We start from the raw sequence: 20,104 nt of genomic DNA on the forward strand, positions 1-20,104 counted from the left end.
CCCCCCCAGGGTCTAGACACTGGTGATGGTGGAATGAAGATCTGGATGTGATGTGGACTGGACTCTGATGACCCCGACCTGGGCACTGGATATGAAGACTGGAGGTGAATGGGGTGGAGGAAGGCTGCAGCAATTTGAACTTACAGTAAGTGACAGCTGACTGCAGAGGAGAGGAGAATGGGTTTGAAGTTTAACAGCAACGACATGATTGGCTGATTGAGATCATGGCAAAATCTGATTGGTTTACATAAAACGCCTGTAGTCAGTTGATTAGAAGAGAGAGAGAGAATGGTGAATGAATGAGGCCTGATGGCAGGCTTCCTGATTGAACTTGTGCTGAGTCTAATTAGGCTCCATCTTTACTGAACCATGAATGTCTGAATAAAATTTAATGACAATCTGTCCTCTTGACTGCACTGGACCAAAGTGGCTGACCAACCAAGAGATAGTACCATCGCTGAAGCTAGCCACCAGCATGGCTAATACAAGTAACAGCCCTTTATAGTTTATAATATACTGACTTCATATCCTGTTTTTTTTTGTTGTTCTTGTTGAAAGATTTGGCTCAAAATGGCTCTTTAACCTGACCACTGACTGCACAGATTGTCAAATGTTTCTCTCTTTCCTCCTCTGTCTGAGAAATGACTCGCAGTAGGCTAGAAAGAGAGAGAGAGAGAGAGAGAGAGAGGATACAGTATATCAATTATGCAGTCGTTCTCAACATGAGATGGAGTGCTGTCCACGGCTGGTTCACATTATGATTAACAGGCAAATATGCAAGCTGACAAGCACATGCAGCCAGTCAGAGTGCACACGCATCTGAAACACATACATCTTCAAAGTGGTATTTAAGCTTTCCATGCACACACATCCACACACACTCGCAGAGACACCTTCGCTAGCTCAACATACATGATCGCAAACATGGGTGATAAATGATTTAAGAGGCTGGATGCATATTTTACATTTCATGTCTTGCGCAACACTGAGGCACAAAGGAAACAGCATGGAGTGGTAAAGGACGGAAAAGCGTGCTGGCTTCAATTCAACTGCAATGAAATTCATTACAGTGATACAACACCAGAACTACTGCAAAAGAAAAATCCTTCTTTCATACAGAAACAGAAATATTTTACTCTGGGGAGACAATGACAATAAATAAAACCGCCCACGCAACATAAACTGAAACAATCAGACAATAGCAAATTAAATGCATCTCCTGAACTAAGAGGAAAGCTGTGATATCTGTGATCTGAAATCAAAAATCAGTAAAATGAACCAAGTGAGATCAATGTCACCTGTGTATACTCATATCTTTTGTGTAGTACAATTCAAAAATACAAATGAATAAGTAATGCTGAGAGATTGTTTCAAAGACTGCTTTGTTCTTTTCTCTCTGTCCCGTGTGTGTACACATACAGCCAACAGTTTTTCCACACAAACCCAGATTTCATGTTTCATTTATGGAACCAGAGCAGCAGGAGTCCATAAAAAAGCATTTGTTTAAAACATGTATGAGCTTCAGGTACGTTTCTTTAGACCTCCTGTCATTTTTTTTTTTTTTTAAGGTGTCATGGTTTATCTCAACATCTACAACATCCATAAGGCCATCGCTACTGTTAGTTCACCAGCGAGCTTTACGCTACACAATCCCAACTGAGACTTTGTTTCTGTCAGGATGACGGGGCAGGTTATTGTGAGAGAGAGTTCAAATCAGGCAGCATGGGGAAAGCACTGAGTATTTGCTGATCCCACAAGAAGCTGCAGATTGGCCCGAAGGTTAACCAAGCAAGAAAACGGATTCGGAGGCAGCGTTGTGCAGCAGGAGCAACATCGCTGGCAGACAGAAGGACTAAAAATGTGATAAATTGCTGAAGGGGCAGAATTTGAGTAGCCTGAGTAAATCAGGCTACAAAATGCATACAACTCAAGCATCTCTCTCTCTTGTCAAAGGTAAATGGACTGCACTTTTCTAGTCTCATAGACCACTCAAAGCGCTTTGCACTACAAGCCACATTCACCCATTCACACACTGCATTTCCTATGCATGCTGCACATTTCTATTACACACACACTCACACACAATTTGGGGTTCCATCTCTTGCCCAAGGACTCTTCGACATGCGGGCCGGAGGAGCCAGGGATCGAACCACCAACTTCCAATTAGTGGACGACTCACTCTACCTCCTGACCCACAGAACGCAGAACTCCCTCTTACTAGATATTCATGACACCCAACAGCCAAAACGTTTAGATTTAGTGTGTGCGCTGTATTTGTTTTAAGGCTCTGACTCGATACGAGCTGACCGAGTTGCCTGCAAGCGGATGATACTAGACTGTGATCTGACCCCGAAGCAGAGAGAGTTTTCCAACAACTGCTGTAATATTTGTGTATTTTAATGTTTTATCATTTTACAGATTTACAGACAGTTAGTTTCAAGTTGTTAATAAATCCAGTTAGACACAACTGAGCTTCTCAAACCTGAATCTGAATTCAAGTTGGACTGCATAATGTCAGCCTTGTAGTTTTACACTGCCGTGACACAATTAGCCTTTAGACATTCTCTTCTCTTCAGTGAGGTGCTGGATAGGAAAAGGTCAGGATATTTAAGGTGACTAAAGGTCCCCATAACATTTTGGTCACTGAGGCTGCAGCAATTAGCAAACACATGGCAGGTAAAGCCTTTCATAAAGGAAATGGCCAGTCACTATGGATGAGCAGATTAACCTTATAAACCCCTTTTGTAAATATACCCGCCTGTTCACTCAATAAGAGCAGGTGGGGGAGTAAGGGTAATGTCAGCTACCATAACAACAGAGAAACACGCTGGAACTGAATATGCCTGTTTACATACATGCACATGTTCACGTGCACAGACCCGAGGACACGAGCTGCATGCACAGGTCACAGATACAGACGCACAAAGACAGATCGTTGCACAAACATGAGCAGAAATAACAATTCCGCAGTGACAGTGTGTTTGTGCTCGCAACAATGTTAATCACGCTGAGGAACTCCTGGCAGAGAAAATGTGATGTTTTAAGGTGAGAGGAGAAGAGAGAGAAGCTGGAGGGGGGAGGGTGAAGGAAAGACACGCATAAACACAGACATACAGACAGACACACACACACACACACGTACACACACACATACACACACACGCAGCCCAGAGGTTGTCTGTTCCAGTCAGTGATCTATCTACTTTAGAGCAGTTGAACCACAGCTGAACCCAAATGGAATGAGGCATTGCAATCATATTTATTTAATGAAGTAGTCCTTGTTCAAATTATTTAAAGCAGAAAAAGAAAAAGTTGGATGCAGAGTTGGGAAATCTTCAAAATCTTCCGATTCTTTTTTATTTGTTCTATTTTTTAATTAACATTATTCTTTACACATCTGTTTTTCTTTTGTTTGTTTGTTGTTCTTCGACTACAGAGGAAGAAATATAATTTTTATGAGTCCGTCCAGGTACATTATGTATCAGAAATTGTCAACATTGGTCAAGTGAAAGCTGGTGCCATATATAATAATTATTACACATTAAAGCACTACTGGATTGGATTACCTTTAATTTACAGCTCACAGACCAGCTGTAAAACACACACACACACACACACACACACACACACACACACACACAGACCACAACTATATAGTAGTTGCCTTGAATAGTTGCCTTAATGTTTTCTTGTGACTCATGGGAAGCAATTGTAATAAGGATCAACCCTACGATCCTTATCTCATAACCACAAGAAAAGAATCTGTAATAAGGAGAAAATATTTTAAATGAATTATTCAGAGGCAATTTAATCATAGACAGATCATTTCTCACCAAGTCAAAAGATGTCAGTACAATGACTATCTAACTATCTTGACACAACATGATATTAAATCTCCTACTAAACCCTGGCAATCTTTATTCGAATAATTTATTATAATAGTATATTATGGGAATATTAATTTGGTTAACTCTGGTTTTACACTGGTTTCCGACCATACTCTGCATGTAAAATATGGTTTTCTAACATCAACAGCACCAAGGAATCCATTTTTAAAGATTGTCCAAAGATTATGTTTTTGACATTTCAGTAAATATTTACAACTGGGTATCAGCTTTTATGGGCAGTGGCAAAAGCTGCCTCATTTTCAGACCAAATTCAATTACAATAGGACATAAGCCATCACTGGTGGGCTGCAACTGCACTGCTGAGGGGATAACCCAACCTCAGTGATCCTCCTGTGCTGTCCAGTGACAGCTCCAATAAATACTTCATTGCTCATACTCCTCCCGAAAGCTCTTCAGGGATGAAAAAAAACTTGCTCTTCAGACCTTCACTGCAGCAGTTTTGTCAATCGAAATTCACAACACCTAGAGAGAGTTTTGTTTCTATTTTAAAAGTGAGCAGATTCATTTATCATTCAGGTTATACGAAAACGTTTGGATGAAACATAAAGGAGCCACTTGTAAGTTTTGCTATTGCTACATAGCCAATGTTAGCATTAACAGCTGCTTACCTAGCAGTGTAGAAGAAACATTGCAAGTTCAGCATCAAACTTCATTCTTTTACTCACCAAGAAGTACACACAACATCACAACAATGCTCCACCTAAAGGGAAGCAGAATTCTTCTAAGAATTTTCTCACTTCATTCGAATTTCCTATCTCTGTAAAGCGCTGCCGTACGACAGTGGGGTGAGATAAAATGGTTGAGTCATTTCCATAACGCCTGCGAACTAACAGTGGGACTAATTAGTGTGGAATGGCAAAACAAAAAGTCTGGTTTTCTGCACATTTTGAAATACCCCAGTAATGTCTAATTATGTGAATCCATACCTGGCAGGGATCATATTTTACATTTCTGAATCTGTGCCTCGAGCTGAGACGAAGAGCCCAAAAAAATTCAGTGCAGAGATATAAAAAATAAATTAAAAAAAGGTTTAACACATGAATTAACAAAACCCCTATTAGCAATCTACAACTCCCACACATACAGTAACATGCAATTATGTAATTACCCACTCGAAAAGCGGTTTATGTACAGGCAGATGATTGACGTAAAAATGCTTCACTGTTCCCCTGTTGATGGTTTATTCTATTAAATCCTCAAAACAGCCAATACACAGCGTCATCTTTTCCATCACTCTGAGTTCCGAATGTCGAAATTTAAATTTCAACTTCTTCAGGGTGATTTTGAACTTGATGTCTGGCGATGGAGCCTCTCCAGACATGAAGCTGCATTTCTTTTTCTGCGGCGGGCGAGTACATTTATAGGTCAAGTTGGCTGGTATCTGATTTGAGACACGAGCACAGCCTTTTATCAATGTGGAAAAGCTGGCCTTTCTGTCAACCTCTGTCTCGGTCTCCAGCCGCCTGTATTCTCCAGATTAGCCCGGGCAGCTGGCTCATTTTCTGACCGGAGCAACTCACCAGCAGAGAGGAGCTGAGCTGAGGCTGAGAGCGAACGCAGCGTGCGGAGGAGATAGGATGAAGAAATGTGAATAGGACAGAGTGAGAGAGAAGACAGTCTGAGATAGTCAGAGGAGTCAGAACGACCAATGACTGACAGAAGGGCCGAGCCTTATTTCATTTCAGAAGCACGCTTTTAAGTGGGACTTTATCTCTAATGAAATGAGGTGATGAAAGTGAGGCAGAAACACCAGAAAAACCGTCTTCAAATCCACTATTGCCTCATGGCAGTGTTTGTATATCCAAACAAGTTTCCAGGCGTGTTAAAATCCATTTTTAAAACACACAAATCTTCCTACTGACTCACAATATTATAGGTGAAATATGAGACTCTTGATCACTTGAGGCAATTTATCAGACTTGACACAGGTCCCCCTAGAGTCACACCATTTTCACATACATGCTCCCCACAACCTGTAAACGCACTTTGATGTGTAAGGTTGGCGGAGTTCCCTTTTAAGAACCTTTAAGGCGTCAGCATGCTTCAAACAAAGGGCTTTGTAGATGGTTGGATAGCATGGGAAACCCCTGCCCTGAAACCTCTCCGATGTAACTTTCCAAACCCGACAATCTGACCAGTAAATTCACATAGCGACCTGCCAGGTGTGCCGAGATGAGAAAGTTGTCAGGGTTTCTAACAAACTTTAAAAAAATTCTTTACATAGCTGCTTCTGTCACTTTTTGTGTGCACAAAAGAGTGCAACACTATGAATGCCTTTAAGGAAAGTTTATCTTGCCCCTGACTATGACAGCAAGATTTTCACACACAAAAAAAAACAACTTAAAAATCAGTGTCATACATCTGGGTCATTGGCCAGTTTGTTCTTTGTACAGCATGATTGTAAAGTAAAAAGATGGGGAGAGATGCACTGGGTCAAGAAACAGTAATACTGGTAATGTTGTAAAGTAAAAAAGGTGCTCTTCAGGGATAGGGCATGTAGTCAAGTGAAAAAAAAAAAACCAGAACAAAACACAAAGACTGTCCAGCTGACTTTTTTTAAAAGAAAATTCATGGTGTTGGTTGGAAGTCTAAAGGAAATCAGGGTATATACCCAGATGAAAACTCTTTGAGTTGAAACGCGTTGGTTTTTTTCTGATTCATCCATGACAGAATAAAGGATTTTTATAATCAGTGCCTTCCAACCAAAACCACAAGCTTTCTTCAAAAAGTAAGCTCAACAGTCTTTGTTTTTTTTGTTTTGTTTTTTAGACATACAGCATGATTGTCAGATGCTTTTTCCACATCTGGGCCGATGCTGGTAAGTGTCAGTCATAATTCTGACAATGTCATAAGAGGCTCATGCAAAATCAGTGGAGCTTTCTTTAAAGAACTTGGCTTTGTCTTCTTGGATTGATTAAACGTTTCCCAGATGTTCCACTTTGCATAGTGGTACAAACATGAATCTATGTTCTCTTACGAAAGATTAGCCAGTCATTCTTCCCCTTCATGTAAGACAACAACTTCTAGTGAGTAAGAAAGCGACAATAAGTATGTCTGGGACTTGGGAATTCCTGAAGAATCAACTACAGTCACTGTTGGTGAAAGGAATAGACGAAACAATGAAGGTTTTTGCATGACACTGGTGATATTTTTTGTAATGTGAATTTATACACTATTGTATTTTAAATCTAAATTGCAATGAATCAAACTGGAAATGTTTGCAGCTAAATCTGATTATTAATTTAGAGCTTCCGAGTCTGAGCCATTCCCTCCTTCAGCCTTCCTTCACTTTACTCCTCCTCTTTTTTATGATAGATAAAGAGAGGTAAGGACAAAGAAAGTGAAGAAAGGCCTGACCCACACACAGAGGGGATTCAGTTACCTTGTTGACACGTACCCAATAGTGTTAGGAGAGCCTGCAGATTTCATTCTGGCTGATAAGAGCGATCCCTTCTCTTGGTGCAACGCCTGGAGAAATAAGCCTGACACGGGAACCCAGTGGTACCTGAGCCTGTGTCTTTCATTACAACCAGAGACTGACAAACCAGTGTTAGACCAAACTGTGAGAAATCAGATGACAGCTGTAGATGCTGTCTGAACCGTCAGTCCCTTCCAGCAGAAAGAGCTAGTCAAAAACAGATGATGGCAGAGGGGAGAGTTTACCCTGACCCTGTACATAATGCACTGTAGGTGATTGGGCCTTGTCAAAGCGATGATGTTATAGTCGAGAGAATCTTTGTGGGTGCATGTGTTGATCAGCGTCTGTCCGTGCAGGCATGTGTGGGTGTGGAGATGCTTTTATAAGAGCACAAGACATTTTCTCTGTCTTGTGTATAAATAATCTTCAGGACTAGATATGTAGTGGTTAACATTCACATAACGCTCAAGAAAAAATTCAAGTACCAACAAGTTTACTTTGAACATGCCTTACAAATTTGACAAGATTAAGGGTATTATTTTGTTTTTAATGGGGATTACAAGCGGACCCCCTGTTTCCCCGTTTCCAGTCCTTATGCTAAGCTAAGATAATCAACTGCTGGCTCCAGCTTCATATGGACTGAACAGATATGACGTGTAACTCTAACCCTAACCCTTTCTCATCTTATCAAACAAGCAAATAAGTTTCTTTTCCAAAATGTCATCAAGTGGAGATGATTCAAATGCATGCGCTTGTGTGCATTTTCCCCTTGTATCACATATACTACAGTACATTTAAAGCATGTGTAGGTTTTGGTTCATGCATATGTATCTAAGTCTCACAGGTGGGGAGGACACGTGCACAATGACAGTGTGTTAATGTTTCATAACCACCTGACAGGTAACCGAGCTCTGATAGGCTCACTTAATTCCTGTAATCTTTTACATGCCTCCGTCTCAAGCCCTTACAGACAAAAGGCAAGAAATATCTGAGGTAAAATCATATTATCAGCTCAGTCCCAGATTAGGGCTCAAGGGAGGAAGCTGAAATCTCAGGTTTCCTCATGAGGATTTTGCTCAATGATGCAGCCAAAGCATATAATTTCCTTAAGCACCAAGTCAGTATTGTCCTGATTCATAGCTTGCTTTAAATTGTGATTGTTTTGGGGCTGTGCTGGGGCTGTGTTCACATTTGTATGCACGTGTTGGCTTTCTGAGAAACAGATTAAAAAAAAAAAAGCTTTTTTCCTTTTCTTAAAAGCCACACCCATCTGATCTACCACAATCCAGTCTAGACTCAGTGAGAGATGCTGAATCTAAGGCCTATGGTCCACACACATGTGGGTATTGATTAAAATGCAGGTTTCCCTCTGTCAAAAAAAAAAAACTCCATTTACATGAAATAACAAAAACATGCTGTCAAGAGCATGCCAGTGATATAACCCTAAGTGTAAAGCCATGTTGGCCAATCAGAAGCCTGAAAAATAATTTCCTGCTCTGGTAGGTTAATTACAATGATGTCATAAGTCAAAAACATTGCCCTGAGTACACAACAACACAGAAAACAAGAGTTTCTGAACATCTTCACCCTGGAAAGTTCTACTTTTCGTGTGGAGAAAAGGCCAAAACGCAAAGCAGCAGCTACAGCTACATTTTAAAACAGAGGTGAAAGCTCAAGATCTGGGCATTTGTGGTTGTCACAAAAAACCTTTTCATTACCTGAATTTGTTTGTTATTGAAGAAAATGACTGATACCTAAATGGTCACTACCTTAAAATGCATTGTCCGACCTACGTAGTACCATTTAATGCTTTGGATTAAACCCCAAATGCAGCAATGTTTGGACTAAATCACCTTCCTGATGAAACTTTCTCTGCTTTGCTTCTTTGTGATGGATTTCACAAGCATAACCAGACCCCAAAATACATTGAAGACCCTGTAGCCCACACACCTTGTAAATGCTGGTCAGTCAGTCTCTCTTACTTTTCCTGGTGCTAAAAATAAATGAGGAGGTCAGGTACTGGTGCCAAAGCGGAAAGAACGATCTGATTCTGAAAAGGCCTGCAACTGCTACAGCTAGACAGAGGTGAGTGTGGTGGTACAAGTCTACTGAAACTAGGTGTAACAAATCATCCAGTCAATAGACACTGACTCCGTTTCAGAGCTGTACGGTTGACATAATTGTTCTTAACGAAGCTCTGGAGTAGAAGTGACTTGTGTGTCATCGACCTTAATGACGTGTAATGGATGGAAGATAATAAACAAACTTTGACTGGGATTATCATCGTATTATCTCTCTTAAAAAATCAAGAAAGATAAAAAGATAGTGTATATTTTTGTGGAAAAGTTTATCTTCTTCTTCCTCTATCTATCTTCTATCTAGATTGCTAAAGGAGGCAAACATCTTGTCAATAGCAGTTTTGTTTTGTGCATGTATGTAGCACGGTACCACCAATGCTTATAGGCCAATCAGTAATTTGTGGACCATGTAAATATGAGTCATATTAACATACATTTACTAGCATTTCTTAAATGATCATAATTTACAACATTGGTGTGTGTTATGTGAGTGAATACAAACATTACTGGTGTCGCCAATGAATTCAAAGAGTGTGAAAAGAGTGTGAGTGTGAAGACACATCCTGTCTTTGGTTGTGCTATCAGTATTAGTGTCAACATTTCAAATTTAAGCTTTAGAAAGAACCCCAAGATGTTTTTTTTAAGCAGAGTGTGCTTAGATGTACAGTCAGCCCATATTTTTTCAAGCTGACTGATAAAAGGTGTCTGAAAGTACAACATCTCTGTAAAAGGAAGAAACCAGGCTGCAGCACAAATGCTGGGTAAAAGGGTAAAGCCCAGGGAAGAGCTATCTGGGGAGCGCTCCAAACCCCCAGGGAAAGTAAAAGAGGTTGAAGCTGGTAGGTTGCCGAACACGAGGTGAGATCCAGAAGAGTTGGCATGAAGAAGCAAGGTGAATGCAAAAAGTAGCTACAGGCGAAAAGACTATAAGGTCACCTTGGAGAAACAGGAAAGTTGAATCCCAGAGGATGATGTTCCTGAAGCAGGCAGTGCATGATGTTCTTCCAAGCCCATCAAATAAGCCATCTGCTGGGGCAAGGTGAGGGCACCAAGATGCTATCTCTGTGCACTGAGTAAGAGCGCTCCATCATGCTAAACATAAGCATGCCAACATCCAATCGTTGCTAATGTGCATGTTAACATGCTAACGGCAGCTTTTCCTCTTGCTCCAGCCTCAGGCCAAGTTGTAAGGGAAGCAAGCAAATACATTTTGTAATTGTGTTACATTAAATATTCAAAATAGTCATTTTAATTTAATCTGATGATGAAGATCATTTGATATGATATAAATCTCCAGAACAGCTTCTGTATAGATGTTAAGGCCAGATTGATTAAACTTTTAAGCCAACATGGATAAAAAGTCCTTTAAGTGCTGAGTTAAAAAAGGAAATTTGAACATTTCTTATTAAACAGCAACTGAAAAACCTCCATCCACTGATGAATATCATGTGATATGATCGAAAGCTCCACAACAGCTACTAAAATCAGAATTGTTGTTAAAATTTGAGATGTGGGTAGAAATTCAGAGGTCTGGAACCACACTTTCATGATCTAAGCATAGTAAGACTTAATTTAATTTGAATTGAATCAAAAGACATAAGCTTAATACAAGTTTAATGGACACCTCCAATATCACTGAACCCTAAACATGAGAATTTAGTTTTAGACGTATGTCATGAATTGAATTGCTGGACAAATGGAAATTTGGTAGCACTTGATGAGTAGTCGGCAATCACCAAAATTAAAAAAAACCATGACATACTCTCTAAATCAGTCCGCCAGGCAATCACAGTTCCCTTTCAGAATAAATGCAGGTAAACACACGTGCAAGTGTGAGCTTGAGTGTGACAATCAATACACATTTGTGTGTTATCATTGGGGATCATGCACCTGTGATACAACACCATGATTTCAGTCAACCAAGCCATCTTTCCCCTTCTGCCCCCATGGCTCTCTTTTGTTCTCTCTGCCAATTTTCTTCCATTATAACAAGCTGTCAATTTCTCTCTCCCTTTACGCCTTTCTATTTCTCTCTCCTGGAAAGGTAAACAAGCTCTTGTTGAGCAGCCCCACTCATTAGCCCCATTGGCAGGACAGCTTTCTCATAAAACAAGCTGGTGTTATGGCAACTCACACTTCATTGACTGTGCTGCACAGGACTGGTGTAAAACAGGTTGAATGGTTGTACAGAGGTTAACTTAACTTTAAACCAGATAATTCTCATAGAAAGCTTAAAACCCAAGGTAATGAATTGTCAGGAGAAGAGAAAATAAATATTTGAGAAAGAGAGTTGTTCTCAGCCTGAAGCCAATGCTATTGAGCAGATTTATTCATTTATTGAAGGATGGTAGAAAAACAACTCGTTTCACACATCACTGATATTCTTCATTACATCAGCTGCCTGTTCTTTATTTATGGCATTTCTTTGTGAAGAAAGGACATATTGTGCTGTCACATGCACAAGTCATCCGTCCACCCAACCATGTACATACACATACACACACGGTGTTGTTGCATTCACCGCTGTTGCCAAGACAGGAAATGAAGGGAGCCATATCACCCAGTAATAACGCTGTGTTGATGATGAAGCTCTGACCATGGACAGAAGCAGAGATGGAAACACAATGATCCAGAGAACAGAGCACTCTCACAACCTAATCAATACACACCAGTGTACTGCATCAACAGCCAGAACAGAAAACAATCCTACTCTGTTTGTAGCCCACACATGCATCTCATTGCTCATGTCAATCTGGACTTTCTTCTTCAATCAGTCATGATAAAACATGCGTGTTCCCTGTAGATGAGAAAGCACATCTCCTGTGTCACAAGGACAGGTAAGCTGTCGTTTAAATTCTTTTTAGGGAGGACTTCATCAATTTTTTAACCTAAAGGCGGAGGCGAAGAAAATCAGCAAGAAGCATCATCTCATAAAGGATCATATGTGTGGTTTATGTTGCCACCCTGTCTTACCAGAAAAAGACGGTAATCTCATCTGACAGAATTTTCAACAAACTCCTAAACACAAAAACACAGAAAGAAGAAGAATTTGTCCCAAATGGAAGATGGATTTCCTTATGTACACCTGCATTTAGGTAAATGAAAACTATTAGAGTAGGAGTAAATGTTACAGAAAACTCAAATGAATACAACACTGCCACCATATGGACAGAGTTACATATTACAACATCACACACACACACACACACACACACACACACACACACACCAAAGACAAGCATAGAATAAGCAGAGAAAGACAATTATATCCCATTGCTGTGAAGGCAGCTCAACTAAAGGGGCAAAATAAATGGCATCATATTTGAATAAATTAAATATGTATTTGTAGGTTCCATATTTCATCTTTATAGAATTATTACATAAGTTAGGTTAAATTACTTGGGTGGTGTTCCTTTATATTCCATGCAGTTAGAGATGCAAAGATCTGCCATTGTTTTCTAGCATTTAACTATGAAAAATCGCATCAGAGTAGATATGAAACATTTCTGGTTATCAGAGTGTGGACATTTCCATGCCAACTGTTAATATTAGTGTATTTGGTCAAGAAGGGAGACACAACTTCATGTTGTCTGGTTTGTCTGAGTACCTTTCCTTTAAAACAACCTCTGTCTAACCTCTGTGACACAAAGTAACCTATACACGGAGAAGCCCCTAACATTAACATAGATTATTCAAAGTGCTTAAGGTCATATTATCAACCTTTGACCATTTTGGTCTGACCAACAGCCAAAATAGTTGATGGGGAAACTATAAAATATTCACATTTGAGAAGCCTTGAATTTTTGACATTTTCACTTAAAAATTACTTTTTACGATTAATCAATTTCTGTTGTCAATGGATTTTCTGTCAGTCAATTAATTGACTAATCATTGCAGCTTCAGAGAACTGTTTGGCTTCTGTGCCTGGGGAAATAATGAAACTCTGGGGGTCACTAGGGGCAACAACAAACAACAAAATTTTTGCCCCAGGTCTCCATGGGACACAAATCCGACTTATTGACCCACTAAGACCTATTAAGAGAAATAGATGGCCATGTCAGGCGGGTGTCAAACGGGAAAGTCAATACACCTCATGTAAAGTCTGGCGCATATGAATTATAGCTCACAGTGGAAGCACTGAGCACTGCTTTGCTCCAATCTGTGAGCGAGCAAGAAAGTATCCTCCATGTTGGCTTTGAGTTATGTAGTTATCTATTACACACACAAAATAAAACACCCAAGCAGAAAAAGCTGCGTTTTTACTGGTTTCACTCGCCCAACGTCGACGTTTTTTCTCTCTGAGTTCACCTCCCCTCTGGCGAATTCACTTTTATAACATTTATTGCTACATAACTTGAATGAGTGGTAAATACCTAAAATAAGTGAGTTGCTAGTGAAGCACTCCGAGACCATATTGACACAGAACAGTCCTGAGTCAGGGCCACAGACCGCGGCCAAAGAGGCATACTGGCCGCTACCTCCTTTTTTCCACATACAACACTGCCCTCCAGCGGCAGTGACCGAATACTACAACCGACACAGGACACACGTCTCTCGCTCAGGCTGGTGGATACAGCGGGTACCACAAAGTGCAGCCACGGCAGCAGTAAGTTGGACGTTGACAGCGAATGTAATCGTTTTTTTTTTTTTAATTCAACTATGAGCTATATCTTTTTAGAAAAGCGTGAGTTGTGGCACGAGGCCACCGCGGAAATAGGATGACACCTTGCTGTGGCACAGTCACATGGTGTTTGGATGGTCAGTCGTGAAAGCCACATCAGTGTGTAGAGTCAGACGTGTTAACCAGGCTGCCGGCGTGTGACCACAGCCTCACCGCGACCTGCTGACACCGGGGATTCCCATCTCAGTATGCCTCACAAGAGCAAAAAAGACAAGGTAAAGTAGCTTTTGATAAGTTCTTTAATAAGTGTTATTGTAATATCTTATTTTCTCATTTATTTGTTTATCATTGTTCAGGAATCATCCAAATCTGGAAGATCTAAAAAATCTGGAAGTAAAAATGGGCCTGCAGATGACCATGAAGTAAGTATTTTCACTGTCTAGAGAGGGCTTGCATTGGCTACTTAATAAAAATGTAAAATGAGGGAGTAATTACACTAAGCTGCACAGAATGCTGCTACTATGATGTGTATATATACCATGGGATACCACATCACACATCACAGAGTAAAGTCAGTGTAAACTTCAAAACAAAAAGTAATAACAAGTATTGAGTAATAGCCTATTTGTTGCTATAGAGATGATAAAGAATTGTGTACTGGGGCACAGACCCCTTTTAGTTAATGTGCTTTCTAGAAAATTTGTTAATTTAGTCTTTTTTGGTTTGTTTTTGATGTTAATCGGTGTCATAATGAGCAAACAGCCTTAACAGCATGAGGACTAGAGGTTTTCTGAAAACATCTTTTTGCCCTTGGGTAGCCAATGTTTAGATTCTACTCAAAAGCTTCACTGTGATGATAGCAACTGACTTACTATAGCTCAAACACACATACACATTAAATATAGCCTATCACAAGCACACGCAAGGGTATTACAGATTAAATCTTGTATTTATTCTCTAAATTCCTTACACTGTCTTGTTTCAACAGTTGATTTTACACATGCTCTCTGTGACCAATTGTTGACAAGTTCCCTAGAAACTCACTAATCATCCATTTGTTTTTAGATTTAATGAGTTTTGTTCTCATGAAATGCACACAGAGTTTCTCATGTGACATCACAGCAGGATCTTATGACTTTATTTTCTCTGAAAGCACTTGCATTCGAACCCTAGCCCTCCCCATCACCCCCCGTTTTGCCTCTGAGTATAGTACTAGGCATTGTAGAAGCTATTTTTGTCCTTATTGTTTCTGACGTAGGCTACATCATTGATGCTGAGTGTAGTACATTGAGATTGGAAGAGACCTGATTGATTGACTGTTGGACCTGCTGTTTGTTCCCATCGACGGCTTTATCAGCTCTATCTGTGCTCAATCATTTTGTCCACTGAGGCCCATCACAAACTCTGTCAACAGATGCGGTACAGCACACCACCGGCTGTGATCAGGTTGCTTCACTGAGAATCACCTGATCTGATTCGGAAAGGAACTTGACCCTTAACCACAATATCGTCACCTTCTCTCCTCTCCTCTCCTCTCCTCTCTTCTCCTCTCCTCTCCCCTCCGACAGTTGAGTAAAATGATTCCTGTATCATTTCCTTTGGAGAAGGAACTACCTTGCTCTACCCTACTCAAGTAATGGGAGCCCTTCCTCTGCACCTCTTGTTTCTGCAGGGCTCCAATAAGAAAGTGCCTCCTGCAACTCAGCTGATGAGGGTAAAGCAACCGGGGTCACACTCGGCCATGAAGAGGGAGAAGAGGTTCAGCACTTCCTCTTTCCCCCTTAGTGCTAACAGAGAACTACAGAAACTACCTGCACTAGCAGGTATGACTCCTTCACTATACATTATCTCTATAAGGAGCTTTTCTTCGTGCTTCCTGCTCCTCTATATTTTCCTCATCTGTAATAACTCACATTCATTAGCTGATACTCTTCTTCTGGAAAATGCTCTCTAAGATTGAATGTTTGGCCTATATGGATGAAGAGAGTCATATTAACAATTCATAGCCTTGGTGGATCCTCATAACCACCTTTTTAACCTTGAGGTCTTTGCTCACTACATAATTTATAGCTAAGCAGACTGCCCAACAGCTTTATCTGTAATGCAAATGATGTGCAATCAGCTGCATCTCCAGCCGTACCTGGAGGAAACAGATATTACCCCTGGAGGGCTCGCTCATGTAAGATAACTCTGACTCAGACTGCATGGATAGGAGACCAGAAGACAGTAGAATCTGGGTCATCCAATAATAACTCAAAACATAAGCCCAAATCAAACATAAACTGTAAACCCTGATCGGGAGAAGGAGGCATCTCAGACTTGCCTGCACTGCACTCTAGCATAAGCTTACAGTATGTTATTAATATTAAATAACACAACCTGACCAAGCAGTATTAAAACTGTGAATGGAGATTTGGACTTGTTTTAGTTATATCAGTGATCACCAATCTGTAAACAAACCTTAATAATCATAGCAAGGCAAGCTGGCCCCACTGTCAGTGTTTTAATTTATCATATTGATTGACTCTGTTTGTACATATCACACTGATGCCGATTATTAGACAAGACAGTGAGGTTGAGGTTTGAACATTTACATCAATCTTTCATGGCTTCTTTGTTTACAGACATCATTACAGACAGGATCTGACCCTAAGTGGTTTCCTGTAAACTACACCCAGCTATGCTTTGTTCTCATACCTGGATGAGCTGGGTGACACGACGGAGACACAAAGGAGGTGCACAGCCCAGGGGATTTGCAAGTTTGATTGGGGATGTGGCGCCAATGTCACAAACAGTCACAATTCCTGTTTTCTACTTGTATATTTAAGAACACATTTTATTGCTGGGAGTTTTGCGAAGAAGCTGAGATAGTGTAGAGGGATAAGAAAATCATCTCCCTGACCCTTCGGTTGACGGCAGTGACCTGGAGAAACATGCATGACCAGGCAGGGCCATGAGCATGACCACACATTACACTCCTGACAGTTCATGGACTGCTCAGAGATTAGAGGTCGGATGCAGTCAAGATACTTACTTTCTCAGTCACCCACTAACAATGGATAAGTTGTAGCTGTATGTAGTATGTTGCATATAAGTCTCTAAGTTTCATTCTAAATTATACTTTTTGCTTGGAAAAGCAGATGCTAATATTTCAGACTTATCCCCCATACTTGTGACATATGTGAACTAAACCTGAAAGACTAGGTGATTCATCAGTTAGTAGGTCGGCAGAGAATTGACCAGCATCTATTTTAATAAATCATAAGAATTCAAAAATAATTTTTCAAGCAAAAATGTTAAATATAACCTTGTTCCAGCTCCTCTCCTGTAATGAACATTTGTCATTGTTTTCTTACATTTTATAGACCAAACAATTAATTGATTACTGGAAAAAAAAAATTTGCCAGACTAATCGATGGCAGAAATAATCGTTTGCCGGAAAGATCTTTAACGAGGACCTTTCACACCAGCTTCTCTGGATCTCTGAAATCTTTATTTTGTGTGATTAATTATTTTTGTAACAGATTATAGTGAAATATTTACACCTTTACAGTTACATTCAGTTGCAGTAGCTTTAGATATAGAAACAGGCAGCTTCAATGGTCTCCCTCCAGAGAAGAATTTGTTGTGTGGTTTACTGGCTATACCTTTTAAAGAATTTCTCTGTTTGCAATATGATGTTATGTGTAAGATGAAAAATATTTGGTGGGTTGGGCACGTGTGTGCGTGGCTCCAAATAACTAACTATAACTGCTGTTCATCAAAATAACGCTACAGAGAAAAATAATAAATAAATATCATAAAACATCACATCTCACTGAGTAGTACTTACAGACCAGAGTCAGTGTACAGAGAGAATACAAGAGAAGTCAGGGCAGTATTTGTAAATGGAGTTTGTTTGTTGCTGCAAGAGAAAGCATTTTTTTTTTTTTTTTGCAGACCTCTCAAAATGGCCAGTCAATGCCGCAGGCTTTCAAGTCACTTTTTTGTTCTCTGTGTACGTGTGTGTGTGTGTGTGTCTGTGTGTGTGCGTGTGCATGAGAGAGAGAGGGAGATGAAGGGAAACATGGGTCTGTGTGACATTACCAGATGAGAAGTTGTGTATATTTTGACTAGGGAACAAATATGATAGATTTTAGCTGGTCTTTAATAACAAGTGACCACAGAAACTCTTTGGTCACTTGCTGCTGCAGACACAGCTTTGACAGTACGGCCACACTGCCTGTCTGGTGAGGACGAATAAACAGTGCGTTGTTCCAAATGTTGGTGAAACATTTATTGATGAGCTTGTGTTACAGAGGGCTCTTACAGACGTCACTGCCTGTGCTGCCATCTTCTGGTTGAAAATAGAATTGGTGCGGTATCTTTGACTGTCCTGTCTGTTTGGGTTAGGCTGTTGACTTCATTTGAAGGTTAAGGCTTGTGTTGTTTGGTATTTTTTTACTCTCAAAAACCTCATGAAAAGATCAAAACCAACAGTGTGTTAGTCTGTCTCTCAGTAAACAACACAAAGTCTGCAGGACCTATATAGGAGGGGTGGGGGGGCCTTTTACCTGTCTGTGCCTAAGGGTACATTTTCTCATAATCCGTCCATGAATACTACTGTATCAGGCCACACAGATGATACATGTTATAACGATCAGTTCATTGATGGTTTTGTTCTTTTCGTGGGATTTATTGACTAATGCAGGTTATTGCCAACGAGAGAAATTGTCTATTTTTACTCAGTCTATCCTGCTAGTAGGAAGTAAGTGGCAGCTTCTCTGCAAATACCGGCGCCCGTTGTCATGGCTGTGGAATGTAATGGCAGAGAGTGAGAACTGCTTAGTTATACATTTGGCCTCTCCTCCCCTCATTGAAATAAATAGAAAAAATGAAGAAAATGATAAATGAACATACTACTACACCTACCAAGCCAAGAATTAGTTGCCAAGAAGAAATTGTATCTGTCAAAATAATTCAGACATATATTTTTGGGTCATATATTTTAAAAATGTAGGCAGTTTTCTGCACAAGGACATTTGTGTTATTTAATAAAAAGACATTTTGACATTTAGACCTCAACATTTTCCCAGAATGTAATGTTTATTGAGTGGTAATTTCAGATGCAGGACTGCTGATCATCACAGCGTCTTTGGTGGACTCTTAATTAAAATTTAATTAATTGTCTAACTGTGTCCATTGCTGGAAGACAGAACAGTCCCTTTGTTATTAAAAGACTGTGAAAGGACTGTGAAAATGGTGTGGTGAGTCCCAATGTTATGAAAACTCTGGTCGGCCTTGTGGCATGAATGTGGTTTCGCTCAGTGTGTCCTGTGATAAATCACATGAAACCAGTGGAAACTGCTTCATTATGTAAAGATGAAATGCAGATTATTCACCTTGTAGTGTTGGACTTCTGTCGGGGTAATGATTTCCAAAATGGATATTCACTAAAGCTTTAGTCTAAATATACATATCCTATATAATTAGAGAATTAGAATATAGTTATTTTATATGACACCTATTTGTTTACTTAGTTTCAAAAACAAAGCGTAAGAGTCAGTAGATAAACTTGCAGACAGGCTGTGAGTGAATGCTGTGTAGAGCTGCAGCATTTTCCTGTTGTGTGCCCCATGTATTTAATATTCTATCCTTTCGCTTTCATTTCCTGTTTACAGCTAATTTTTCTAAGCACATGTACGTCACTCAGAATAACATAATGCAGCAAATTCTGCCTTTGCTCCGAATAGTGTGTGACTCATAAAATCCTCTCACAAAGTACATTATGTGGAGCCGCTGAAGATGGTTGATTGTAGTTTCATTTTGTTCTTATTGGAGAGAAGCATGCGACAGTCTTTTATATGTCTTTTTAAACTGTCTTACAGGACTGGATCTAATCATTTATTTGATTTCAAGCTATGGGTTATATTCAGCATTACACTACACTATAGAGTGACATGGTCTTTCATCTTGTGTAGTGAATAATCACACCATAGCCTCCACTGCATTTCTTTCACGGCTTTTCTTGCTGGAAAGCACCAAGTCCCCAGTAGTCCTGTCCTCAGCCCCTCATGTGGTTTCCTCTCATCTCCTCCTG

The sequence above is a fragment of the Seriola lalandi genome, unplaced genomic scaffold, assembly GCF_002814215.2.
Source record: "Seriola lalandi dorsalis isolate HSWRI2012SDOR001 ecotype SW California unplaced genomic scaffold, Sedor1 jcf7180002054469, whole genome shotgun sequence".
Classification (NCBI taxonomy): domain Eukaryota; kingdom Metazoa; phylum Chordata; class Actinopteri; order Carangiformes; family Carangidae; genus Seriola; species Seriola lalandi.